Source organism: Magnolia sinica, chromosome 15 (genome assembly GCF_029962835.1).
Source record: "Magnolia sinica isolate HGM2019 chromosome 15, MsV1, whole genome shotgun sequence".
Classification (NCBI taxonomy): domain Eukaryota; kingdom Viridiplantae; phylum Streptophyta; class Magnoliopsida; order Magnoliales; family Magnoliaceae; genus Magnolia; species Magnolia sinica.
Window position 1 is genome coordinate 6,463,885 of NC_080587.1, and position 14,404 is coordinate 6,478,288.

At 36.8% G+C, this 14,404-nt stretch overlaps 2 long non-coding RNA genes across 8 annotated transcripts; both read left to right on the forward strand.

Moving 5' to 3' along the window:
* The first annotated feature begins 7,607 nt into the window (after positions 1-7,607).
* LOC131227404 (uncharacterized) lies at positions 7,608-11,253 on the forward strand. Of its 7 annotated transcripts, none has more exons than XR_009162243.1 (7): positions 7,608-7,775; positions 7,895-8,044; positions 8,723-8,914; positions 9,084-9,188; positions 10,200-10,267; positions 10,876-10,937; positions 11,152-11,253. It is a non-coding gene; the product is annotated as an uncharacterized LOC131227404 (long non-coding RNA). The 7 variants fall into 7 exon arrangements; XR_009162245.1 differs by having other exon boundaries at positions 11,169-11,248; XR_009162239.1 differs by lacking the exon at positions 10,200-10,267.
* Positions 11,254-11,493: 240 nt separating this feature from the next.
* On the forward strand, positions 11,494-12,732 carry LOC131227197 (uncharacterized). The gene is made up of 2 exons (XR_009162097.1): positions 11,494-11,594; positions 11,690-12,732. It is a non-coding gene; the product is annotated as an uncharacterized LOC131227197 (long non-coding RNA).
* Positions 12,733-14,404: the final 1,672 nt, after the last annotated feature.

Sequence of the window (14,404 nt, forward strand, 5' to 3'; positions counted from 1 at the left end):
GCTTTTCTTTACAACAAAGTGGAGAATCAAAAGTTGCGGGGTCCATGTGGTATGTGTCTCACATCCAACCCTCGAACATTTGCACACTAATATTATTATTATACTGAGTAAAAATATCAAAAATCTAACCATAAGGTGGGCTAATCCATAAAAAAAATAATGTACAGCATTCAAAATTCTCAATTTAAGTGTAGCCCATTAGCTAATATGATTGACCTGATATTTTGGTCATGTTATCACCATGGTGTGGTGCATATGTTGGATGGTTTGGATGTTAAACATATACTACGTGGGCCTACAAGTATCGAGTTTCACTACTTACTAAAGAAAAAATGAGAGTATTTTTGTAATTTCATCCCTCAAAATGCATCACCTCATAATTTTTAATTGCGGAGGCTCTATTTGGTAAAATATAGATTCCTCAAGAATTTTGCGGTAAAACTCCCAAAAAAATAGAGGTCACTTCAGTCATTTCAGCTGACCAAAAGGCAATCTTACGTGCTTTCCTTTAGTCAAGACACTGTCTACTAAAAATGCTTAACTTACTCTCGGTAGATGTATTATCATTTTAATTATTTGTGCTTCTTCAGGAGTGCGATGGAGCCACACATGGGCATCAAACACCGGAGACAATTCAGGAGCTCATGATAATCTAAGGCTAATGCTACCTTGAATGCTTGCATGGTTGAAGTTACACTGCAAATGATCAGTTCAAATCTAAGGTAATTAACTTTAAGATCATTAATTTTAAATATATGTTGGAGTGAAATTAAGTCACTAAGGCCTAGCTCTGATAGAAATAAAATTTTAAATGTGAAAAATCATGCTGTTTATAGTATTTTTGTTACATTATTTAATCTAACAATATTTTAGGCTTGTTTGAATTGACGGAGTCTAAAGAGTAGAATTGAAAGGAAAATTCCACATCCGAGGAAAATAATGGATGGGGAAATCCATGGAAAAGAATCCTAAAAAGGTTGTCTATGTTACTTTCCATGATTTTAACGGCCCGTTTGGATACCACCAAATAAGTTACTTTTTCTACTTACAACAGTAGTTAATTAACTTATTTCAGATAAGTTTGGTTTATAATTAGATGGGTGACTTTTTGTTATTTAAAATCACATCACTTCAGTTAACTTTTTTACCTTTTCTACTTTTCATAGTTACTAAAGAGACGCATCGGGAGAGATGAAAGAAAGGAGAAGATGATGAATATGTTATTAACCAAACATGCTTATCTGCTTAATTAGTAGAAACTAAGATAAGCTACTTGATGCATGAGTAGCTTATCTCAAGTAACTTACGATCTGAACGCCGCCTAATGGAAATGTGGAATGATCACTGATCAAAAAGTGATATTTGCCTCTCAAAAAGTGTGGAAATGTGGATAATCAAGGTCTTTGGAAGAAAATGAAAACACTCTTTTCTAGGAAAACTGTAGAGAAGAAAATAGCTTCTCACATGTAACTTTATTGGCGCAACAGACGGAAAACATCACATTAGCAGAAAACTCTTTCCTTTCCACAGTTATTTTTTGGTTTCCACCAATCCAAACAGGCAGGCCAATCATCCTTTTATGGACATTACAATGATCAGATTGTTGGAATGACAAGAATTACATGGTCAAAAATCATACAATGAAGGATGTTATTATCAAATAATGCACTTACCATGATTGTACATACCCTATAATGAAGTAAATTCCATGGAACTATTTGTCCATTATGCAAATTCTGTCTTAGCATTGTCAACTACCTGAATTTTTTTGGTAGATGCAACGTATGGTTCCTGGATTGCCTTTTGTGGTTAACCGATGCGTTTGGCAAACAGATCATTTAAACACCATCATTTCATTGTGGAATGGGAATGGAACTCCTGCAAATGAATAAGGAGCCTAGCAGCAAACATGCCAATGTGGTACACTTGTGTGAGACTGAGCAAAAAAGCTGGTTGTTGAACCAAAAATCAGGCCGGTCTGCTTATTAGGTAGGTGACAAGCATATGTGGAATGTGAATTAATAGTTATTTTCTTTGCAAACTCTCCAATTTTTTGTTACAAAAGTGGCGCAACTGGTGTGTGGATGACACTGAGTTTTGGAAGTACATATTCGCAATGGAACGTCATCTTTACATAATTTTAGGTTTGCTAACAGGGCTCTCTCTCCTTCTGACCCACCATGTGATGATTCAAATTGTTCATCCAGAAGTTCCAACTGAAGATGGTACATACATAGAAAGTCTTACTTATCTAAAAGCAGCTTGAAACAATGGTCTACATGTTATTTGAACTTGAAGATGTCAGATCAGTTAGATTTATCTCATGGGGGCGGACATATATTATGGGACCTTCTAGATGTATGGTTTGGATCATCACATCATGGGGTGAATGGGTGTTGAGGGTCGAATATTGCATATCAGACCCAGTTATTGCCTGGATTTATAAACATGGTACCGTTGAATAGCCCATTTTAATCATGTTTGTGTTGCAAGGTGGAATTGCGAGCTGAGACGGATCAAATGAAATGGGGAACAAGATGGATGGTGTGGATTTCTCATAATCATCATACAGTGTACATAGTACACTTTTTGCACTAAACGTGCATGGCAACACAGGAATCAAATTTCGATTTTTCTGCCACTGAGAACGCGAATAGAGAGTTGCGGTTGACATCTAGTGGGCCACTACCTTTGATCACATGGTCAATCCGGACCGTCCAGTCACTCCAGAAGATTGAACCGACCGTACAAGAGGAGTTTTTCCAAATCCATGCACGCAAGTAGAAAATTTGGAGTCTGCTGATTTCTCACGCAAGACAGCCGCAACACCTGGGAGGCACTTTCACAAATCGTCCAATCAAACAGGACTGTCCAATCAACAGTTTAAGAATGATTTGTCTGGTGGGCCACCAGACATCAAATGGCCAACAATCTAAAAGGTCTTGATGGTGGAAAATCCCATGATATCCGACTAAAATCGGATCAATCGCAACCCAAGGTTTCGCAAAACTGCTGCTGTGGAAGTCTCTTTGCGTAAATAAATTTTATGCAGGGGAGTGCGTAATCTCGAACCAACACTCAGCCGACTGAGGCTGGCTATAAGAGACAACGAAAGGGGAGCTTTTGGAGGGAGGGAAGGAGCCGTGGAGCACGCAGGAGAGGACGTGAGCAACAGTGGCTGAAACGTGAAGGGAGGTTTGGGACCAGTGGAGTTTGCCAGGAGCTTGGCTGGTTTTGTTTTCTTTACTTCTTGTTCTTTTCTTTCTCTTTTTATTTTTATTTGATTTGTTCAGCCCATTCATGTGTGGCTAAACCTCTTAGTTAGGGCTAAGAGGTGAAGCCTGTAGCGAAATGGGAGATTATATTTTGTGCCTGTAATTTAAAATTCATAAACTGAATATGATTTTAGTTGATTATTAAAGGAATATTTTTCTTAGTCTTTAATGGTCTGTTGTGACTGAAATTACAATGGGTTTGCAATGGCTTTGGGTATTTCTTTCTCCTTTTATGTTCATGACGTCAGGAAGCCCTATTGTTCACCATCGTCTCATGGGCATGGTCGGATGACGGTACCCTTCCTAACTTTCATGCATTGTTGATTGGTTGATAATTAGTTTTATCCTGTTGTTTTCTTTGTCTCCTGGGCATGGTTAGATGATGGAATCCATTCTAATTCTTATACCTTTCATCTGAAGTAAAGTTCAGTTTAAATTCAATAAATCTTGATGCAGGCATAAGATCTCCCTAATCCCTACAAGTGGATCCTCTGAATCCCTAGTTTCCTTCCTTTGAATTCCTTAAGTTAGTAGATAATTATTCCATAATTATTCCTTAAATTCTATTTGGTTTAGATCACATCTTTTGCTAGTTCTAGATCTAGTGAGTTCCAGATCACGTATAAGTTTCAGTCCCTGTGGATTCGACCTCGGTCTTAACCGAGTTTATTACTACATCACAACCCTATACTTGGGGAGTGAACAATGGGCAAGCCTTGATAGCAAATCTCATTTGGTGCTAAACTGTCACTGGATTAATAATCAAATTTTCTACTCTTTTTTCTTTATTTTTAACCTGATCTTTCTTTTTGCTGATGTGTTTCTTAGACATGTTTGAATGCTTGTTGCGTTCTCTGACACAAGCATCGTATTGAATAGTGTGGGGAAGATGATTGAGAATCGATCACCTACCAGCAATAACGGGACTAGTTCTTGTACTATAACATCTTTACTGCCATTGTGTAGGATATTAGTACTATGAAAAACTAAGGCCTTCCTTCTCAAAAATCAGGCTGATCAGATCACTAGGTGTGCATTCCAATGCTGTGGCCCATCTAATGAGTAGACCACCCTGATTTCTATGCCAGGTAATCTTCATGGTTATGCCTACCATTTTCATAGTACTGGTGTCAATTATACACAGCTGGAATGTACTATGTCAACAAGATACAACACCATAAGTTGTGGTAATTTGCTTGCGGGTAATCAGTTCTGAGGATGATTTCTTAAATTGTTATATGATGGTTCATTAATACGGACAGATTTTTTTTTTTTCGGTAGGGCCGTTCAGGATTAGAGATATGTTTAAGGATGAAAGTGGTTATTGAAGGAGGGATTCTTGGCTATTACAAATGATGTGAGATTTTCTTGGCCTTTGGAAAGAGCATTCTTGCTTGAAGCCGAACTCTATTTTGAATGAGTTAAGGTTGTGATCTTGCATCTTGGAAATTTCATGTGTCTATTCCCAGTAGTTGGTTTAATTGTATTGGTGACTCTTGCAAAGGGGTCCATAGATATTTTGTTATCTTCTCTTTGTATTGGGGATTCCTATGCAATGTCTTGATGGATTTTGTTTCTTTCCTGCTTTTCTATTGTCTAATAGGATTTCATTGATATTTAAAAATTGAAATACATAGACAAAAATGATTTTTTTTTTATTCATTGGAATTTTTTTAAATGATTATTTTATTGGTTTTTGTGATTAAAAAATAAAAATAAAAATTCTAGCATTGAATCATGTGATATATACATAACCATTTTCACAGCTTAAACTGAATGTTAAAAACTAAGTTTTAAATAATCAAAACACACCATGGCATTTAAAACAAGTAAATTATTGAATTGATTTTGCTATCATGAGGTTCAATAACCTTGATTTTGCTATCATGAGGTTCAATAACCTGCTCGTGTTTATAACTATGCTTTTGGATATGCCATTGCACTTGCAAATATGGCACATGTACAAGATCAAGCTCTCCATTAGATGACCCACACGTCTTAAATCATCTAATGTGGGCCATGGTATACAAAACAAGGGATGGAATGACAGATAGAGGTTTAAAATCATTTAGACCTACTTTGATGTTTTTGGTTTTTGTGATTGAAAAAAAAAAAAACTATTATGTAGTGTTGAATCATGTTATATAGTTATCCATTTTTCATGCCCTTAGCTAAACTGAGTGAAAGCCCGGATTTTTGGACCAAAAGGGGAAGGGGAAGGAGGAGGCCTAGACCTGCATGAGATAAAGGAGGATTTATTCAATCACATAGTTTGGGCTCCTAGAATATGGTGCCCTTGTGGCAATCTATTTGATTGTAAGCTCAGATCTCACATGCATTTTTCATATTGGAACATGCAATGGCATCAATATGAGGAGGGGTCTACATGCATGTGGAATAGTGAACCTCTGTATACAATATATCCTGTTTTGTATTTTTGCGACGAAGGCAACATGCTTGTGGGGCCCTATGGATCCACAAGCAAGCACACAAGCTAACATGGCATATATGTAATATTCAAGCTTTCCAGGAAGTGGGGGATGCTATTTTATCTTCTGGCCAAATAATCAATCTGGTCCACTCGGGTGGGCCATAATGTAAAACAAACAGAGGGCTAAAACATCCTGATGTATAGACTGGCATGGCTTTTGGGCTAGGGCATTAACTTGGTGGGGATCACATGATGGAAGGCCTGGATGTCTAATACATGCTCTGGATTTGCACATGTCTTTGCACATAGATGTGCTTGGCTGTACGCATGGGATTAACTAACCTCTTATCATTACTCCCTACAATCAATGTAAATCAATAGAACCAAAATACCCGTCCGCATTACCTGAGTTCTTATTTAGAGGTTTGCTAAGTGTGTGTGCCAGGGAGCCCATCTACATGTCATCTGTTGTATTTATTTTAGAATACATATTAAGTAGCTATTCAAGTCTGAGATATTAACTGTTATACTAGTTACTTTTAATCAAATGGGTTTTATGTGCTATACTTATGTTCAAGGAATTGATCTGCCATTGTATTTTACTGTTTGGTTGGGTATTGCTCCATTTACTTTCTTGTTCATACTCAAAATTTTACAATGCCAAACAGCTGGGACAGGAATACTAAGTTCAATGGGCCATTGCCAAAGAACAGGTTTCAAGAACTCAGGGGATTCCACAAAAGGGATTTTCATTTGGATGGCAGAATGGATGTCTTGTTCAAAATATAGTTTAAAATCCCAAAAACTTGACTCGACTTGATGCTCAATCAGTTCAGGTTGACATGAGGACTCGGACCAAACTTGACTCAATATTTAATAATTATAAAATAAAAAATCAAGATTGGTAGTAAAAAAATATTTACATATAGTATATAAGCAACATAAAATAGGAAAACAAACAGTAAGATACTGAATAGGATGAGGGTTAAGGGAGGGCAAGTGACTAATTCTCACCAGCTCTTCTACACACACACACACATATATATATAAACCTTTTAACAAAGTAAGTGACTCTGTTTGAGTCACCATGAGTCATGTTGAGTCAGCTGAGTCAGCAGATTGACTCGATGGGTTTCTCTGAGTTGGAACCAAGCCACTTCTAGAACTGAGTTCCTGTTGACCCAGTTCAATATCTTGCCAAGTCAATAGGCCCAGTTTTTTTTCAAGTTAGTGAGTTTTAGAACTATGCTTCCAAATGTAGATGCTATTTGTCACTTGGGTTTGTTTTGTGAGAAAAATGGTCATACTATAGCATGTGTGTGATGGTTCTTATGCATGCATGACTCAAAATCAAACCATCCAAACTGTATGCCCTACTTTAGATGTGTGATAAACCATAAGCTATATGGAACTGATGTCTGATTTCCTAAGTGGCTGGTTGGTGGATATCTAATGCACAATTAAAATGGACAAAAAAAAAAAAAAAAAAAACCTAGTCACAAATACATGCATGGTTTTTGTTGTTTGTTAACAGAGGTTTCATGGTTGGCTGACATCTTTATACTTTCTTCTTCACAACTTGTTACATTTTTTAGCCATAGTGTTGCATGAATTATGAATTATCATTTAACATATCTACTATAATACTTTGAATTTCGGAGAGGAGAGCTGGTCGTTAGCATTATCTGACTTTGGTTATGATGGTACATGTCTAATAAATATTTCCAACATGATAACACGATCTTACCCTTTGTCAAGCCCTCTGCCCCATTCATCTAATTGTCTCTCATCCCAACTGATATATTCTTATTTCTTTTGCAAGATAGCTTGAATTTTGTTAAAGAAAGAACCAAGCTATAAACCGGGCATGCAGCTTAAGGGAGGGGAAAGGAATGGATGATCAGGATGGACCCCTGAACTAGTGTTGATCTACATGACAGTCCATAAATGTGAGTGAGCTGCATCATTCTTCCATGAAGCTTTCCTCTCCTCCCACTCATAACAGTAAAGGCAAAATGAACAATGCGAAAGGTTTCAGTCTGCTCCTAAAATTCCTTTTTCTTTCACAAGTAAAATATTTTCATAGATATGTCGACACTATTTTGTTGTATTTTTTGATGGAGCCATAACTTCTCTTAAATAAGGTTAAATGTCTTATTATTTCATATTTTTTTCCTCGTTTATGCAGTTAACTTCTTGGTCAGTTATCATTTGCAAAATATCAAAAGTTGATAATACAAGGAATTCTAAGTGGACTTGCTCATGTGTGGTGGATCTAGGTTGGTCGTAGCTCGCCTGCCAACTTACAGTATATGTTATAGACCCGGGCATTCATCTGGTAGGGAACACTATCATCAAGACCTAACACAAACATTATGCTGGTTGACTCATCGGATAAGACGTGCATGTACATTGAATATGGACCATTGGTCATTTTTTCAATTGGTCCATTTTTTTCTCATACAAGTGTAGCCCACCTATTGAGTAGACTAGTATGATTTTTGGGCTTGAGCATTAGCATAGTGTGCCTTCACCTGTCATGCTCTGCTTCTTGTGCACCTATAGCAGTGTTTGTGTAATTGTGTTCATTGTATGGGCTGTTTATGAAACATAATACAGATACATGTTTGCTAGGTGTTTCTATATCAAGCTGAGCAAGCCTTACATCAGAATATGGGAAAGGAAACATGCATGGAACTCAGCAGAGAACATTTTTCCTGTAAACTAAAAAAAAACAACAAGAAGTTGATCACTCCTTTGTTATATTTATGCCAAAGAAAAAAAAGAAAAAAAAAAAAGAGAAAAAAAGGACTAGGTTCCCCGGTTTTGAGTGCAAGAAGCACACTAGCACCCGTGGTACAATCATGCTTCTCCTTGTCTTTTCTAATTCACGTCTAAGATGTCTATGACAAAAATTGGCATTCTTTTCATGTATTTTTCTTTATTATGAGGTTAGTTTCCCAAAATGTGTTTTGGTTGAATTTGACTGATGAATTATGGGGCATTGTATATGCAGCTGATGATAGGCAAAAACTATGACATGATGTTTGTGAGCTACATCAGGCATCCATCTCTCTGTTCTAATATTAAAGGAATGGGCCAAAAGAGGGAAGCAATGATTGACTGTGGACAGCCAGCGTCCCCACGATGGAAAATGACCATATAAAGATCTTTCTACATTGAAGAAAACTCTCTTGAGTTGCATTGGGTAACGATTGCATTCTCTCTTCATCTTTTTCTCATATTCTCATATTCCATGCTTGGTTGCAATTGGAGCATTAATGCCAGGAACTTCCCTTTGAGTTGCATTTTTTAATGACATATGTAAGTTCTCTCATATGTATCTAATATTTAACTGACTCACCAAGTTGTTCCAGTGTTGATATATCATCATGCAGGAACTGGACACATAGAATTCCTAAGATAAGAAGCAACAATAGCTGGTGAATGCCAACACTAAGGATAGAAGCATCTATGAACAAGTAAGAAAGCTTATTTCTACATAAAAAGTTGAATCTAATTAATGCTTCTTACATTGCTATGACAATGTTGCGAGCGTCGAGCTGCACCCAAAACCATTTGTTTATTGGGCCCCACTATGAAAGGATCCTTCAAGATCTTGACTAGTTATAGGGAAACTTTTCTTCTTCTTTTTTCATATTGAAGTTTTAGTATCTACCAATCATCTATCTACCCATACTTCAGTAGTTTTCATGGTTTCCTTTCATTTTGATTATTTTCAAAATCTATATGTTTTTATATTCTAGAAACCTGCATTATTTGACACCCATGTCTGACACATGTTGATGTTCTATTTTCTTCTTACTTCTGGCAGCATTTATATACATTTTGTATAGGTCATAGTTTAGCTACTAGAATACGTGTTCCTGTTTCTTATGTATATGGTGTATGGAACCAAGAGAAAATATTTGTTTTAAAAACATACTCTTATTGACACCGATTATTAAATGCCACAGCTGAGAAGTTTCTTTACTTTTTGGTAAAATGTTTATTGATGAAATATCACGCTCTCCTCCACACACACACACACTATATGCATGCCGACATCGCGATAACGGTGGATGTCTATCAGCTTGTGTTTTTATTAGGATATCTATTCTTGGTTCAAAACTGACCTTATATGAGGTATTTCTAATAAAACAGCTCTCATATGTCATAATACATCTGTACAGACATGTGGGAGTGATGGGTTTTCCAGGACCTTGTTTCTACTTATTTCCTTGTCAAAAAAACAAAAAAAAACACTGTTCTCCATGTCCAAAATAGGTATACATATCTGCTTAAAATGTTTAAATCTTGGATTGTTTAAAATGTGTAATTTTTGTTTTAATGGAATGCTCTACTCCTTTTACTCTTTTAGGCATGTCTTCTTTCAGTGATTTGAGTAGTCCAAGCAACATAATCGCTTATCATTTATTTGTCCAATGAAACGCATTCATGAATATTGATTTCTTTTCACTTACTTGCAACAGGAATGACGAAATTCTGAAAATAAGATCTAGATTGTGCTTTGTTAACCATCAGGAGTATACATGTGTTGGTGTGTTTTATATAGTCCCGTTGCTTCTTATATTCTCTCATGATTCCTTGCCTAATGTCGTGGTTGTGTGGATCTCTTAATTGGCAATTCTGCAGAAATCATTCAGAAGGCAGGATCACAACATTAATGTAAGACTTGAAACACATGTTGGTGATCCAAGCCCTTGAACACTGGTGTCATGATGAATGTGTCTTCACCTACTATCAGTTTTGTCCATTCATCAAGTGAGCCACACTTCTATTGAGAAAATGGATGCAGTTTTGTCCATTCATTAGGTGAGCCACACTTCTATTGAGAAAATGGATGCTTAAAAGATCGATAAGATGATAACCAGTGGTACATGAGTGGACCACTAATTCACCATATTAGTGGACTGATCAAACTATATTTGTCCTCTGTAGAAATGTATCCACAGGGACTAACTTCTTCAAATGTAAAATTTCTATCCACTTGCTAATATTTTCAGTCCTATGTTTACTTTATTAATGTAATATCTACACAACAGCCAAAGAACTGGGGTGTGTTGATAAGAATGTATCTACCAATGTATTGTAAACATAACATTCTCTAGAAGCTCAGTTAACAGTTATAGCATTATTGATGTGCAGGATTTGCGAAATCGGTTACAGCTTTTGCAAGAAATGGTCACAGATGAGAAGTATAGATTGAGGTGGAGTTTTGTGTATAGCTATAGTTTCTTGGACTTTCAAATTGTTGCATTGTTTGTGTTTATATTTCATGCATACAAGCAAACACTTGTAGCCTACATGTTTGTGTGAGCATGAAGTGTTTTTTACTGACCATCCCTTGTCAACTTTGCATGAGAACAGAATAATGGAACTTTGCAGAGTATTACATTTTTATTTTATTTATTTATTTGGCAGCTGTTGAACCATCTCAGGAAATGTCAATAGTGCAGCCCAATTCAGAGTAATGGGTGAATCTCTGATGAAATCTCTTCATTCACATCGAGAACACTAGGTAATTCTGCTTTCTTTGTTTTCAAGATCTGTATGCTATAGCTCACACTGGAACAAAGGCTAAAAAGATTATGATGATAATATATTTGTGAGCCTTTGCATCTCCTTGTATTAGATTCTCCATATTCAAAATGGAGAACACTATTTATACAAAGCTATACATCATTCCTTCCCATCAAGGCTACTGGATCTATTGGTTTTCATTTTAAAGTACCTCAAACGGAAATATTAGCAGAAATAGTTCTGAAATGTTTAGCAACATCCACAGAGACATCACCGTTGGCAGTTAACTAATCATGGCAATATATGGGAGCTAGTGAAGATCTCAACTTTTCGATGGCTCAATGGTACATGCATGGTTTTCTTAATTTACATGAATAATGATTAATTCATTCATGGTTTGGGGTAAAATATTTAATCCAAAGTTACTGTTATGTTGCAGAGATGCTGCATACTTGAATTTTCAGATACAGGTCGAATCTTGATCTCCAATCTTCCCATCGATAACCTGGCTACAATTTTGCAGCTTCTAACAAATACCATTCTATGAACGGATTGGACAAAAGTTCCATCCAATACAACTGCTTGGATTAGAGAAGCCAGACCTGGTACCTTTCATCCCTTCCATGTTCAAGTATCTGAGGGAAAGGAGGATGCAAGAGAAAAGGTTGTCAACTTTGCAATTGAGGCTCTGTGGCTTAGTCCATTCATGGATGTGGCCCACAAGACTGCATGGATAAATGATCAAGACCACCACCCATCTGCTCGCCCCTACCATTCTGGGTGATTGTACAGAAGATGGAGAATCTGTGCTACCTGATTTCTGTTGCATAGTCAGATTATGAAGACCAGCATCCACACACACCAACTTTTTGTGGGTGATTGTACAAAAAACATGCGGATAGGAGAATCCTAGCTGCCCAATTTTCTCTGTTAAATGGGATATTTATACAGTTTGTACAAAAATGGCTGATTTTTGTCATCACTCATTTGCTTGAAGGCTCTTACTCAGATGGATAGGATTGTCCAATTGATGTGATATTTATACGGTTCCCTGTGGCCATAGGCTTATAAGATTGACATACCAGATGATCCACCCATGAGCCATGCAGGCCCAATCAAGCAGTAGACCCTCTGACATAATGGCAGGCTCCAAATCGAAAATGAAGCAATAGGCCTCTCAAATTCTATGTCAATGTCAGGCAATCCCATGTTCAAAAGGGATTCTTCAGATCGAGCATGGATGTTCTTCGTTGCTTGCAAGTTTATCAGCTGTTATGCTTCACGAGTAGGTTTCAGGAAGCAACGGTCACTTTACTAGCTGTTTGTAATTCTATCCTTGTGTTGAGTTTAGAAGGGTAAAGTATAAATGGATGTTTAAGCAGAGGAAGAAAGAGAGATTGTATTTATTTTAGAATGCATGTAAAAAATATATGTAGTCTGACTGTTATGGTTGTTACAAGTAATCATATGAGTTTCATGAGCTATGTTTATGTTAAGTAATTGATTGGCCATTGTATTTACTTTTATTTATTTATTTATTGTGGATCTCTCTGTTTAACATTTTTTTTCATACTTGTACTTTGAAATTTGCCGATGCCAAATAGCTCCAACAAGAATAACAAGTTTAGTGGGCCGATGCCAGATTACAGGTCTCAAGAATTTAGCGGATCCCAGGTTAAGTCTCAATGCCAATTTTGGTGGGCCCATTCCCTCCACATCAGACTTATATATTACAAATAACTTTTTCCCAGATTAATCACACGCATTGATCATTTTATTTTTTTATTTTTATGAAACCTCTTCCCAGATTAATCACACCCAAACAGAACATTTGTTCCATTTACAGGCATATGTTTGTAGAACCTGGGGCCTTATTTGGTAGACGACTAAAAATTAGTTCATTTCATTTTAATTATCAGTAATTATGCATTAGAATTTAGAGATCTTGTTCTCTGATACATAATTACTTCATGTTAATAGTAACTATGCATTAGATATCAATATCTCTAATACATAATTACTGTTAACAGAAATGAGATAACTCATTTTTAGGTGTCAAACAAACACGGCCATACAATTTACCCGATGCATCTTTATGAAGGGTAGTAACTTACAAGCCCCCTACGCTGGTACACAACATGCATGTGGTGATCAAGTCCATCCATCTGTTTTGCGCACCGATCAGCAAAAGCGTGTAGCAATCTAGGGCTGATGTTAGAAATTTCAGGAGTTGAGTGGTGATACATCGTCTATCTATAGAATCGGCTATACAAGGCATGTGGCCTGTCTAACAAAGAAAACCGTGCTACTCAACACGCTCGCTATTGCTGCAGCACGGAATTTGCACCGTGCATTGAAACTTTGCAGCCGTGGAACAACCTCTGAGTCCATTAGGTCCTCCTTTGCCGAGTCACCGATCACCCATGGATGCAGTAGAAGCTGTTTACAGGACAAATTTTATACTATAATAATTAATAACACTGTATATTATATAATGTGTGGGAATAAGGTTTGAAAACTCAGAAGGCTTGTGTACTAGTTGACTCGAAACTCTACTTGGTTGCCTTTTTTAATTTCAAAGGCTTGTCATTTACGCTGGTTTTTGGGTTGCTGAGTACTCAATTGAGATTTTCTGGGTTTTTTTTTTTTTCCTACAAAGAAAATTTAATTTACCTCCCCTAACTCAACCCAGGTCTTGATCAAGTCAACTCAGTGAGTTTTTCAATGACTTTATCTAGTTTTGGATGAGAAATTCATGAGAATGCCGATACTTAAACAGGAAATACACAAATGTTTGAACCAGCATTTGCTCATCCCAATCAACATTATATGTGGGCCACCTTTTGGTGAACATATTTGTTCTCATGTGGGGGCTCCATGGTGGGTCAGAGGCACTGGAAAAAATCATCCCCATTGATTGATCCTAATATCTGTCTGGGCCCACATTACCAGCAGCTTATAATACCTAGAGATGGCCAACATGTATGATCGATGTGTTTTTAGATTTGAGCATAAGTAGAATGGACTAATGGTCATGCTATATACCTCTTGTGCAGTGGGTCTTCTGTGAGGATCGATGGTCAGAAGACTGGAAATCAATTACTTTGCAGATGATGAGATGGTCTTCCAAGTATGTTCATCAGACAACACAAGG